At 41.8% G+C, this 12,166-nt stretch overlaps 1 non-coding gene across 1 annotated transcript; it reads right to left on the reverse strand.

The window, feature by feature from the left end:
• Nucleotides 1-9,984: 9,984 nt before the first annotated feature.
• Nucleotides 9,985-10,089, reverse strand: LOC130867152 (U6 spliceosomal RNA). Its single transcript, XR_009056419.1, has one exon. It is a non-coding gene; the product is annotated as a U6 spliceosomal RNA (small nuclear RNA).
• Between the last annotated feature and the right edge of the window lie 2,077 nt (nucleotides 10,090-12,166).

The raw sequence follows: 12,166 nt of genomic DNA on the forward strand, positions 1-12,166 counted from the left end.
CCTGGTGTGGTGGTGCACACCTTTAATCCCAGCACTCAAAACCACAAAACTGAGGCTGGCAAATCAATGTGTCCCAGGTCCGCTCGGTCTACATAGTGAGTTCCAGAATAGCCAGGGTTATGTGGAGAGAACTGTCTCAAAACGCCTGAAAAATAAAATTGGTATTTACTGCCTTTAAACTTTACTCTCTTTCAAACCGTGCCTTAAAGAGAAAACATCAGAACAACACCAAGGCTTTTTTTGTTTTCAATATTTTATTTAGCCGGGTGTTGTGGCACAGATCTTTAATCCCAGCATTTGGGAATATCAAGTTTCAAGAATACATAGACACTGTCTCAAAAAAAAAAAAAAAAAAAAAGTTTTATTTAGGAGATGGCTCAAGGATTAAGAGCATATTTTCTTGCAGAGGACTTAAAAAAACTTTATTTTACGCGTCTGAATTTTGCTTTTTTGTACGTAAGTGCACTGTGTAGTGCCTAGTGTCCACAGAAGTCCTGGAAGTGGAATTGTAGGTAGTTATAAGTAGCCACTTCAGTGCTGGGACCCTAACCCGGTCCTCTGCAAGGGCAGCAAGTGCTTTTAACCTCTAAGTCATCTCTAGCCCCAGTGTTATGAATTTTTATACCGGGACCATTCCCGGTTGTTTTTTCTCGTCAAACTGGTTGCGAGCACATTTTGTTTATAGGTATAGATACCAACATCTTCTGTTTTTTGTTGTGTTTGAAATGATCTCAAGGCATGAATTTAAGCCTGTCTCAGTGTGATTTCTTTTATGGGAACTTTCAGCCTTCGTGGCTGGGTTTATTTTGAGACAAGGTTTTAGGTACCTCAGACTGGCCTCAAACTCAGGAGGAGCTGAGAATGACCTTGAATGTTTGCTTGTTTGTTTAAGACAAGGTCTCTCTTGTAGTCCTGGAAATTTGTAGGCTGTGGTGACCTGAATTCTCATAGATCCACCTACCTTTATGTTGACAGTATTGAGATTACATATTGTTGCTGGGGATGGAACCCAAGACTTAGTGCATTGCAGCCAAATACTAATAGCCACAGCCCTCTTTTGGTTTTTTGAAACAGGGTCTCTATATCTAACTCAGGTTGGCCTTGAATCTTGGTCTTCCAGCCTTGGCCTCAGAGTGCTAAGATTAGATACTTAGATATCTGTGTGACCCTGTGACTCTGTGACTGGATTTCAATAGCACAGTTCTGAAAAGACTGACCTGTAGAAAATGAAAAGGGATTCTAAGGGAAACCTGGGGTGCAGACAAGAGCAGAGTTGATTAGAACAGTAAAATTCATCATATTTAGGAAGATAAGAGAAACCAAAGGGAGAGGAGAGAAAGGGTCTAACAATATAATGGGGCAGAAAGTAACACCAAAATCGCTTCATTTGGGAGACGAAGGCTGTAGGGAGATGTATGAGCTAGAAGAACTATGTCTCTTTCTAGTTCTAGCTCCTTCTATTTTTGTGTCTCGTGTCCCTAATATGTGTCATTTCCTGGAGATGTCTACCTGCAGTTTATGCTTACCTGTGTCCAAAGAACTATGTGGTGTTAGTCATCATAAGATCTGATTAGGTAATTCTTTTACTATTTTTGTTTTTTTTTGGTTTTTTGAGACAGGGTTTCTCTGTAGCTTTGGAGCCTGTCCTGGAACTCCCTTTGTAGACCAGGCTGGCCTCGAACTCACAGAGATCCGCCTGCCTCTGCCTCCCGAGTGCTGGGATTAAAGAATTCTTTTACTGTTTAAATAAAGGAATGCCTTCAGGAAGTAAAATTCTTTTTTTTTTTTTCGAGACAGGGTTTCTCTGTGGTTTTGGAGCCTGTCCTGGAACTAGCTCTTGTAGACCAGGCTGGTCTCGAACTCACAGAGATCCGCCTGCCTCTGCCTCCCGAGTGCTAGGATTAAAGGCGCCACTGCCCGGCTTGGAAGTAAAATTCTTTTCCTTACAAGTAAGCATTTGTATCTGCCACTTCCATAATTCCCACAATGCTGTCCTTCAGAACTGTCTCAGATATGGATTTAGATATTGGCCAAATACAGTAATGTTCTGAAAACTCCCGGTAGTACCTTATTAATCTGTGTATTACCATGAGGTTGTGGTCTACCGGTAGGTAAGGTTCCAGCAGCACCTTTCTCCTTCAGCAGCTGCAGGGCATCTCCTCGACTCCACCGTCTAATCCTTGCACTCAGTTTTCCCACTAGTTCTGTTCTGCCCTGCCATAGGCTGAAGCAGCTCCTTTATTAACCAATGGCAATAAAACATTTTCACAGCTTACAGAGGGGAATCCCACATCAGACACAGGTTCTTACCATGTGACCTAAGTTCACCTTGAACTCACAAGCATCCTGCTTATCCTCTTTGGCTACCCCACCACGGTTGTGCGCCAGGCCCAGTCAGTGTAGGTTGAATGGATAATCATCATTTTTGCAATGAGGGAGCAATAGCAGCACTCAACCATGTTCATTCCGTCTCTCCATCTCTCTGTCCCTCCCTCCTTTCTGCTGGAGATAAAAGCCACAGATTCCCATGGTCTAATGTTGAGCTACAGCCTCACCAGCAATAGAGGTCCTTTCACTTTTATGAAGATTTTATGTTAGGTGCTGTCCTTGATGAATATCTGGGATCCCATTACCTACAGCGCAGGGCAAGAGGATCAAGGAGTTCAAGGCCAGCCTTGGCTATGTAGTGAGGTCAAGGTCAGTCTAGGCAATATTTAATTTTGAGGAACGGTTTGCATCCAGGATGAACAACAATTCACTCTATTCCAGACTGACTTCAAAGTACCAATCCTGCCTCAACCTTCCAAGTGATGAGACAATATATGCTGTTTTGTCTAGGAGGGGAAGTTCTACTTAGGGAAGTAGGAGGCTATGTCATGGTTTTGAACTTACTCTGTTCTGAGAAACTAGAAAAAGTGGAGATAAAAATATGGAATGTATTTTTTTAAATGCATCTGAGTTATTAAGGCAATGAGGATTTAGCAGGAAAAAGATCTCAGAGAAGAGTCGGGTGATGTTGGCACACACCTTTAATCCCAGAATTTGGGAGGCAGAGAAAGGCAGATCTCAGTGAATTCGAGGCCAGCCTCGTCAACAAAATGAGTTCCAGGACAGCCAGAGCAATTACACAGAGAAACCTTGTCTCAAAAAACAAACAAAAAAATCAAAAACAAAACAAAAAATCTCAGAGAAGAAAAACAACCTAGTGTTGCAGTTCAAATACAGTTGTCCACTTGTCATGGAGTAGACTAATCCCCAGGGTTTTGTGCTGGTGGGATGTGGATAGATGTACTGGGCACAGCTGTGGCAGGCATCTTTAATCATAGCACTTGAGACACAGAGGCAAGTGGATCCCTGTGAGTTCAAGGCCAGCCTGGTCTACAGAGGGAGTTCCAGAACAGCCAGAAAAACCCTGTTGGGGGGGGGGCAGAAGAGAAAAAGAGAAAAGGAAAGATAAGAAAGTACAGATGTAATCCCAGCCATTCTATTTTGGGAAGTGGTTAGATTAGAACGGAGAACCTCCAAGATTGGATCCTGGTAACTTTCTAAGGAGAGGGCTAGAAACCTCACAGAAGTGCACAAATGGTCCAGCCAAGATGATAACCTATCCAAGAGAAGCCTTGCAAGAGCTGTGCTGTTCTGCTTGGACCTCCAGCCTCCAGACATATGCATGAAACACTCCCCTCCCAGATTTATTTTAAAAGATTTTTCTTTTTGAAGACTACAAATGTATATGTGTGTATGTGCATGCGTTGTGTGTGTGTGTGTGTCTGTGCATGTACGTTACCATGAGAACCACAGTATTCCTGTGGAGGATAGAAGACCACTTACTGAAGTTGGTTCTCTGTTTTCACTATGTGGGTCCTGGGAATCAAACTCAGGTTGTCAGACTTGGTGACAAGAAGTACCTTTACCCACAGAGCCATCTCACTGGCTCCTCTTTGTTTTTTTTTTCTTTCTTTCTTTTTTCTTTCTTTTTGGTTGTTTGTTTTGGTTTTTTGGCTTTTCAAGACAGGATTTCTTTGTGTAGCAATGGCTGTCCTGGAACTCACTCTGTGGACCAGGCTGGCCTCAAACTCACAGAGATCCACCCGCCTCTGCCTCCTGAATGGCTGGGATTAAATGTATGTGACACGACTGCCTGTCTTCTCCCTGCATTAAAAAAAAAAAAAGATGGCTTTTAAAATTATGTGTACATGTGCGATTCTATGTTGGGATATATGCATCTTTAAGGACTGGCACCTTTCGAGTCCAGAAGAGGGCATCAGATCCCCTGGAACTGGAATTTCAGAATATGAAGCTTCCATGTGGGTGCTGGGAATTGAACTCAGGTCCTCTGCAGCAGTAGTCTCTCTCTGGACTATAATTGCTGGACTAGCTCAGCAGCGTCTTCTCTCTGTCCTGGATGTGGATGTGATGCGACAGGACCAGCTGTCTCCAGCGCCTATTGCTCTGACTTCCCTGAAGTAATCGACTATAACCTGGAATTATGTACAAACTTTACGTCCTCATCATCGGGAATGAAACCAAACAGCCACGGAGGGAAATACACAACATCTACTTATGGCTTCACATCTATAAACTTGAACATGAGCACACAATGCAACATACATATCACGCACATAAAGAATGTACATTTTCAAAAGTACACATATACCACTAACCAAAATTGGCCATACACTAGGACTTGAGCAAATTTCAATGAATTTTAAATCTATAGAGTATGTTGTTTGATCATAGTGAAATTAAGCTAGACATTAGTAATAAATTCATAGGAAATTCCTTCATGTTTTAAAATGTCAGAATAGATTTCTAAATAATTGGTGAGTCAGAGAAGAGATTACAGTGAATATTAAACAATGAAACTGGCTGCAACATGTCAAATTTTGTGCCTTGAAGCTAGAACAGTATACAGAGTAAAATTTTGAGTTTTAAGAAAATATTATAGCTGGGTCGTGTTGACACAAGCCATTAATCCTAGTACTTGGGAGGCAGAGACAGGCAGATCTCTGAGTTGGAGGCCAACCTGGTCTACAGAATGAGTTTCAGGCCGGGCGGTGGTGGCGCACGCCTTTAATCCCAGCACTCGGGAGGCAGAGGCAGGCGGATCTCTGTGAGTTCGAGACCAGCCTGGTCTACAAGAGCTAGTTCCAGGACAGGCTCCAAAACCACAGAGAAACCCTGTCTCGAAAAACCAAAAAACAAAAAAAGAATGAGTTTCAGGACGTACATGCACGTACCGAAATGTTGGGGATTTTCCATCTCTCTGTGTCCTTGTGAGTGTTCTCCAGATAGAACTCAGTTATTGAAATAGGGGCAAGATAACCCTCAGGTGTTGACTCAGTTCCTGATGTTTTGACTTGGTCCCTGGGAAGGGGTCGAACTAACCCTCAAATGTTTCCTCTTACCTCACCTGATCTGGCAACTGTCCTCCAGCCCTGGCTCAGACCAATCATTGCTAGTAGCCCTTTGAATCAGCCAATCCTAATAGTTGGAAAAACAACCCCCAGACTCCCCCCTTGTTTATGTGGCTTTTTACTTTAAAAGTAGCCAGTACCAGCTATTTGGGGTCTTTTGGCTTCCTGAATGCTGAAAGACCCTGTCGCGACGGAATTAATTAAATCCTCTTGCTTTTACATCAACTGTGGTGTGAGAGTGGTCTCGTGGAGCTTCTCCTTAAGTGTCCAACATACAGAGAAACCCTGTCTTGAAGAGAAAAAAAAGAAAGAAAAGAAAATGTTATGTAAACCAGGCAGTGGTGGCACACTCCTTTAACTTACAGAGCAAGTTCTAGGACAGCCAGAGCTACACAGTTTTAATTTTTTTTGGAGGGGGTTTTCGAGACAGGGTTTCTCTGTAGCTTTGGAGCCTGTCCTGGAACTAGCTCTTATAGACCAGGCTGGCTTCAAACTCACAGAGATCCGCCTGCCTGTGCCTCCCAATTGTTGTTGTTGTTGTTTTTCTTTCTGAGATTGTTTCCTTCTGTAATAGCTCTGGCTGTCCTGGGATTCACTCTATAGAGTAGGTTGTCCTCGAACTCAGAGATCTGCCTACCTCTGCCTCCTAAATGCTGGAATTAAATGGTTAAAGGTGTGTTCCACCACTGCCTGCCTCAGAGGTGGCTTTTTTTGTTTTGTTTTGTTTTGTTTTTTTGTTTTTCGAGACAGGGTTTCTCTATGTAATGGCTTTGGCTGTCCTGGAACTCGCTTTGTAGACCAGTCTGGCCCTAAACTCTCAAAGATCTGCCTGCATCTGCCTCTCAGATGCTGAGATTAAAGTTGTGTGCCACCACCACCTGACTGCCAGTGCTGGCTTTTTTTTTTTGTTTGTTTTGTTTTGTTTTTTTTTTTGTTTTTGTTTTTCGAGACAGGGTTTCTCTGCGGTTTTGGAGCCTGTCCTGGAACTAGCTCTTGTAGACCAGGCTGGTCTCGAACTCACAGAGATCCGCCTGCCTCTGCCTCCTGAGTGCTGGGATTAAAGGCGTGCGCCACCACCGCCCGGCTCAGTGCTGGCTTTTTAATAAACTTGTTTCCTTCTACCAGTTCCTGTTGCTTTCCCTACCAATTTAGTTCTTCCCTAAAATAGCAAGCATTACAGACTTCAGATTCCAGTCACGGTTCATGGTAATTTATTAAAATGCCAGCAAGAAACTCTAATATTAATTTTGTTGTTTCAATACTGAATGACATCATTTGAATATTCTTTGTGAAGAAATGCAGCCATTTTTACTTAGTATGGTGGCTATTTCTGAAAAAACACAAAAGATTGGGTCTGAGCTTGAGGCAGGTGGGATAAAAAATGGGATGTTGGGAGGAGACCCCACAGACGGAGGGAGACCCCTCTTTTGTGCTTTTACAGCAGAGCTAACCAAGGGCATAAATGAGGACTTTGGGATTACTTGCAACTCCAAAGTTAAAAATACAGCAGCTGCAGATACATTCTTTTTACATAGTTGCAAACAAAGCTTTAGTCTTTTCCAAGCCTGCCTGTTTAGTGGTCAGTGCTCACCAGTAAACACCCCTCAGTCTGTAGTATAGCTATTATTAATGGATTTGTTTTTCTGGACATTGTAGAGCACACGTAATTCTAGCACTTTAGAGGTGGAGGAAGGCAGGATGATTTCTACAAGTTTGAGAATAGCTTATCTCTATCATGAATCTGAAGTCAACTAAAGGCTATATAATGAGAACATGTTCCAAAACACAAACAAGTAGCCGGGCATGGTAAAAGGTCACTTAAATCCCAGTCAGTAGTCAGGAGGAAGAGGCAGGTAGATCTCTGCATATGCATTCGTCTACATTGTAAATTCCAGGCTAGCCAGGTCTACATAGTGAGAGTCTGTCTCAAAATGGAACAAAACAAAATGAAAGCAAAAAAACCCCTGTTGAATAAACAATCTTTTAGATTTATAAAACATCATACATTAATTGTGCAAATAGGCTTCATTGGAACATTTCTGTATATGTTTTAATGTACTTTAAGCATATTCATCTACCTCATTTTCTTTCTTGTCTCCTCTTCCCTATACCCCTCTCCCTTTCCACTGAATCTGTCTTACATTATTTTAAGAAATTTTATGTTTTTTTAAAAAAAGATTTATTTTATATACACTGTTCTGTCTGCATGTATGCCTGTAGGCCAGAAGAGGGCACCAGATTTTATTACAGATGGTGTGAGCCACCATGTGGTTGCTGGGACTTGAACTCAGGAAGATCAGTACTTTTAACCTCTGATCCATCTCCCCAGCCCCCAAGAAATTTTAAATTACATTTATTTATAAGTGTGTGGGCATGCAAGGAGCATGGCCTGTGTATGGAAGCCGGAGCAAACATGCAGGAGTCAGTTCTCTTTTCTACCCTGCCCATCCCAGGGATCAAACTTAAGTTGTTACACTTGCAAGTCCGGTTGAATTATCCAGCTACCCCCTGAACCTGTATTTGCATGGGTTACATAGTGAGACTGTGTTGCTCTCTACTTGCTCCATAGTCTCTGGCCCTGGTGAGAGGTTGGTGCAGTCTCAGTAATCTGTGGTCATTGATTTGCCTATCTGAGCATGTCATATAATTGAATCATGTTTGGGAGTTGCCTTCTTTCACTCTGCATAGTGAGTCAAAGTTCATCCATATTGTGGCATGTATCAGCACTTCATTTTTTATAACCCCAATAATGTTCCATCATATTTTTTTTAATTATATTTTATTTGTGTGTATGCACATGTATATGTGGAGTTCAGAAGACAACTGTAGACAGACTTTTTTTTCGGCCTCCAGCTCATGATAAAGGACACTGAGACTTATTATTAATTATGAAAGCTTGGCTTGCTGAAAACCAAAAAAAAAAAAAAAAAAAAAAAAAAAAACTCTAATATTTTTTAAGCTACATTCTTCCATATGCTTGTTACCTCATCTCCATTTGCCTATCTTGTTTCCTTTGCGCCTTGCCAAAGACTCTGCCTTTCCTCTCCACAAGACCTGTCTGACCTCTTTCTGCCTAGCTAATGGCCATTGATCTTTTTATTGAACCAATCACAGTGACATCTTCACACAATGTAAAGGAATGTTCCTGTTGTCTACAGATAACTTGAGGAAATTGTTTTTCTCCTTTTACCACGTCGGACCTAGAGATCAAACTTACATCCTCTGAGTTGGTAACAAGCATCTTTACCCAATAAGCTATCTTACTAAACATGTATATATATTATTTTATGTGTGTGTTTTGTCTGCATGTGTGTGTTCACTCTGTGTATAATGCTTGTAGAGGCCAGAAGATAGTGGATCTTTTGGGACTGGAGTTACATGGTTGTTATCTCCCATGTAGGTGCTGGCGATCAAACCTGGGTCTACTGGAAGAGCCCCAGTGCTCTTAACTACTGAGCCATCTCTCATCTACCTAAGATTTGTTTTTTTTTATCATCCATTTATTACTTGACATTCAACTGTTATGAATAAAGTTGTGTGAACCTTTGTGCATTTGGTTTTGTGTGGCTGTATGTTTGCATCTCTCGAGTATGTGGGAGAAGAATTGCTAGGTCATATGGTTACGTTTTACAGTTTAAGGCGATTACTACCACCCGTGTATGTGTGTTTCAATTTCTGCATAGGCTTGGCACTACTGGTTATCATCTTTCATACAGTTAGCCATCTCCGTGGGTGTAAAGTGGTATCTCTTTGTAATTTTCTATTTATTTACTTATTTATTTATTTATTTATTTATACATACAATATTTTGTCTGTGCATATGTCTGCAGGCCAGAAGAGGGCACCAGACCTCATTACAGATGGTTGTGAGCCACCACGTGGTTGTCTGGAATTGAACTCAGGACCTTTAGAAGAGCAGGCAATGCTCTTAACCACTGAGCCATCTCTCCAGCCCCGTTTGTAATTTTCTTTAAATTTTTTTTGCGGTGTTTGAGATCAAACCCAGACCTGTGCACATACATGTTGTTACTGCTGGTTTTCCCCCAGACAAGTTCTCCTTAAACAGCACAGGCTGGTACTAATACAGACTAAGGCTTGCTCACCGAGCCGCTTGTCCTTTTGACAGTGGTGACAGGTGATGTTGAGCATCTTTTCATAGCCATTTATGCATTTTGATGGAGAAAACAATGTCCCACAGGACAATTTTTATTTTCATTTATTTATTTGGTTTTTCAGGGCGGGATTTCTCTGTGTAGCTTTGGAGCCTGTCCTGGAACTTGCTCTGTAGACCAGGCTGGCCTCAAAATCGAGTGCTGGGATTAAAGGCATGTGCCACCACTGCCTGGCTCTGGACAGTTTCCACAAAGAAAATCAGAGTCTGCTTTATTGTCATCATTAGCATATCAGACACTGTTTCTTAGGGCGGGGGGGGGGGGGGCGGGTTGCTGGTAAAACACCCACCATCAAAGCAAGTCAAAGACAAAGCTCTCTGAAGTGGACAAGTCAGGGTGACCTATCACTTGATGTTCTTGATGGAGGCCTACAGCGTGGGGATGACCTCAGCATAAAGACTATGTACTGCTTCATGGATTTTTGTGTCAGCCTTGCACAGGGGCTATGGTAATCTTTGCTGTTATCTTTCCAATTGTAGTATATGTGCCCTATTGGCCATTTTTAAATTGGATTGTCTTTTTATTGCTGAGTTGTAACAGATTTCTCTATACATTTGATTTTAGGTCTTTGGCAAATGTATTATTTTCAAATATTTCATTTTTTTTTACTGTCTTTTGAACAGCAAAAGTTAAACTTTTTTTTTTTTTTTTTTTTTTTTTTGGTTTTTTCGAGACAGGGTTTCTCTGTGGTTTTGGAGCCTGTCCTGGAACTAGCTCTTGTAGACCAGGCTGGTCTCGAACTCACAGAGATCCGCCTGCCTCTGCCTCCCAAGTGCTGGGATTAAAGGCGTGCGCCACCACCGCCCGGCAAAAGTTAAACTTTTGATGAACTCCAGATTTTCAATTTTCCTTTGGTTATTTTTGCTTTTGGTGTCATATCTGAAAATCCATCATTGATCTAATCCAAGCTGGGTGGGGTCGTGTAAACTTGAAATTCTAGTACTTGGGAGGCCGACACTGTGAGAACTGAGTTCCAGGACAGCCTGGGCCAAATATAAACACCCTGCCTCCAAAAGCAAAATCAACAAATATAAGTCATAAAGATTTGTTTATATTCTCTCCTAAGAGCTTTACTTTTAGGTCTTTGTGCTGAATAGCTTTTTTTTTTTTTTAAATATTTATTTAATTATTACGTATACAATATTCTGTCTGCGTGTATGCCTGAAGGCCAGAAGAGGGCGCCAGATTTTATTACAGATGGTGTGAGCCACCATGTGGTTGCTGGGAATTGAACTCAGGACCTTTGGAAGAGCAGGCAATGCTCTTAACCGCTGAGCCATCTCTCCAGCCCGTGCTGAATAGCTTTATGTCAACTTTACAGGAGCTAAAGTTATCAGAGAGGAGGGGTCATCAATTAAGAAAATGCCTCCAGTTTGGCAGTGGTGGTGCATGCCTGTAATCCCATCACTCGGGAGGCAGAGGCAAGAGGATCTCTGTGATCCTCTTGAGGCCAGCCTGGCCTACAGAGCAAGTTCCAGAACAGCCAGGACTACACAGTGAAACCCTGCCTCAAAAAAAAAAAAAAAAAAAAAAAAATTAAAAACAAAAAAAGAAAATGCCTCCATAAGATCAGGTTGCAGACAAGCTCATAGGACATTTTCTGAATTAGTGATTGATGTAGAAGAGCCCAGTCCATTGTGGGTGGGGCCACCCCTGCAATGAGCAAGCCTTGGAGAGCTAGCCAGTAAGCAGCACCTCTCCCTGGCCTCTGCATCACTTCCTGCCTCAAGGTTCCTCCCCATCTGAGTTCCTGTGCTGACTTCCTTCACTGATGGAATACAATGTGGAAGTGTACGCCAAATAAACCCTTTACTCCCCAGCTTGATTTTTGGTCATAGCATTTCATTGCAGCAATAGAAACCCTAACTAAGACAGTCTTATATATACACGCATTTGAGACATTTTAATTTTGCATTTGCAGTGAGATAGGGATTTCAAATTCTTTCTTTTGCATCTGAATGTTCAGTAGTCTCATTACTAATTATATTATTAATTTTTAAATGTTTAATGTGTATGGGTATTTTTGTCTGCGTGTATGTCTATGCCATATGTGCAGGCCTGGCTTGGTGCTGACCGAAGCCAGAAAAAGGCATTGGATTCTCTGGGATTGGAATTACAGGTAGTTGTGAATGAGTATGTGAGTGCTGGGACTCAAACCAGAGTTCTCTGGAAGAACAACCAAGTGCTCTTTGATGGCTGGGACATCTCTAATCACTTCATTACTAACTATAGAAAAGATCCTTTTACTACTGTCTTGTAGTGTGAAGGATTATTGATTTATCTTAGAACTTTCAATTTTATTCCCTTTACTTATATATATTCTTTTTGTTTTGTTTTTCGAGACAGGGTTTCGCTGTAGCTATCAAGCCTATCCTGGAACTAGCTTTTGTAGACCAGGCTGGCCTCGAACTCACAGGGATCCACCAGCCTCTGCCTCCCGAGTGCTGGGATTATTCTTAATCCTCATTGAATGCTGTGGATAGTAGTAGTCAGAGAATTTTAAGTCTTCCTTTGACGAAATGCAACTAATTAATGGGTTGAGGGTAGCTCCTTCTGTCTACAACTTCAAAACTTTCA

This window comes from Chionomys nivalis, chromosome 26 (genome assembly GCF_950005125.1).
Source record: "Chionomys nivalis chromosome 26, mChiNiv1.1, whole genome shotgun sequence".
NCBI classification, from domain to species: Eukaryota; Metazoa; Chordata; class Mammalia; order Rodentia; family Cricetidae; genus Chionomys; species Chionomys nivalis.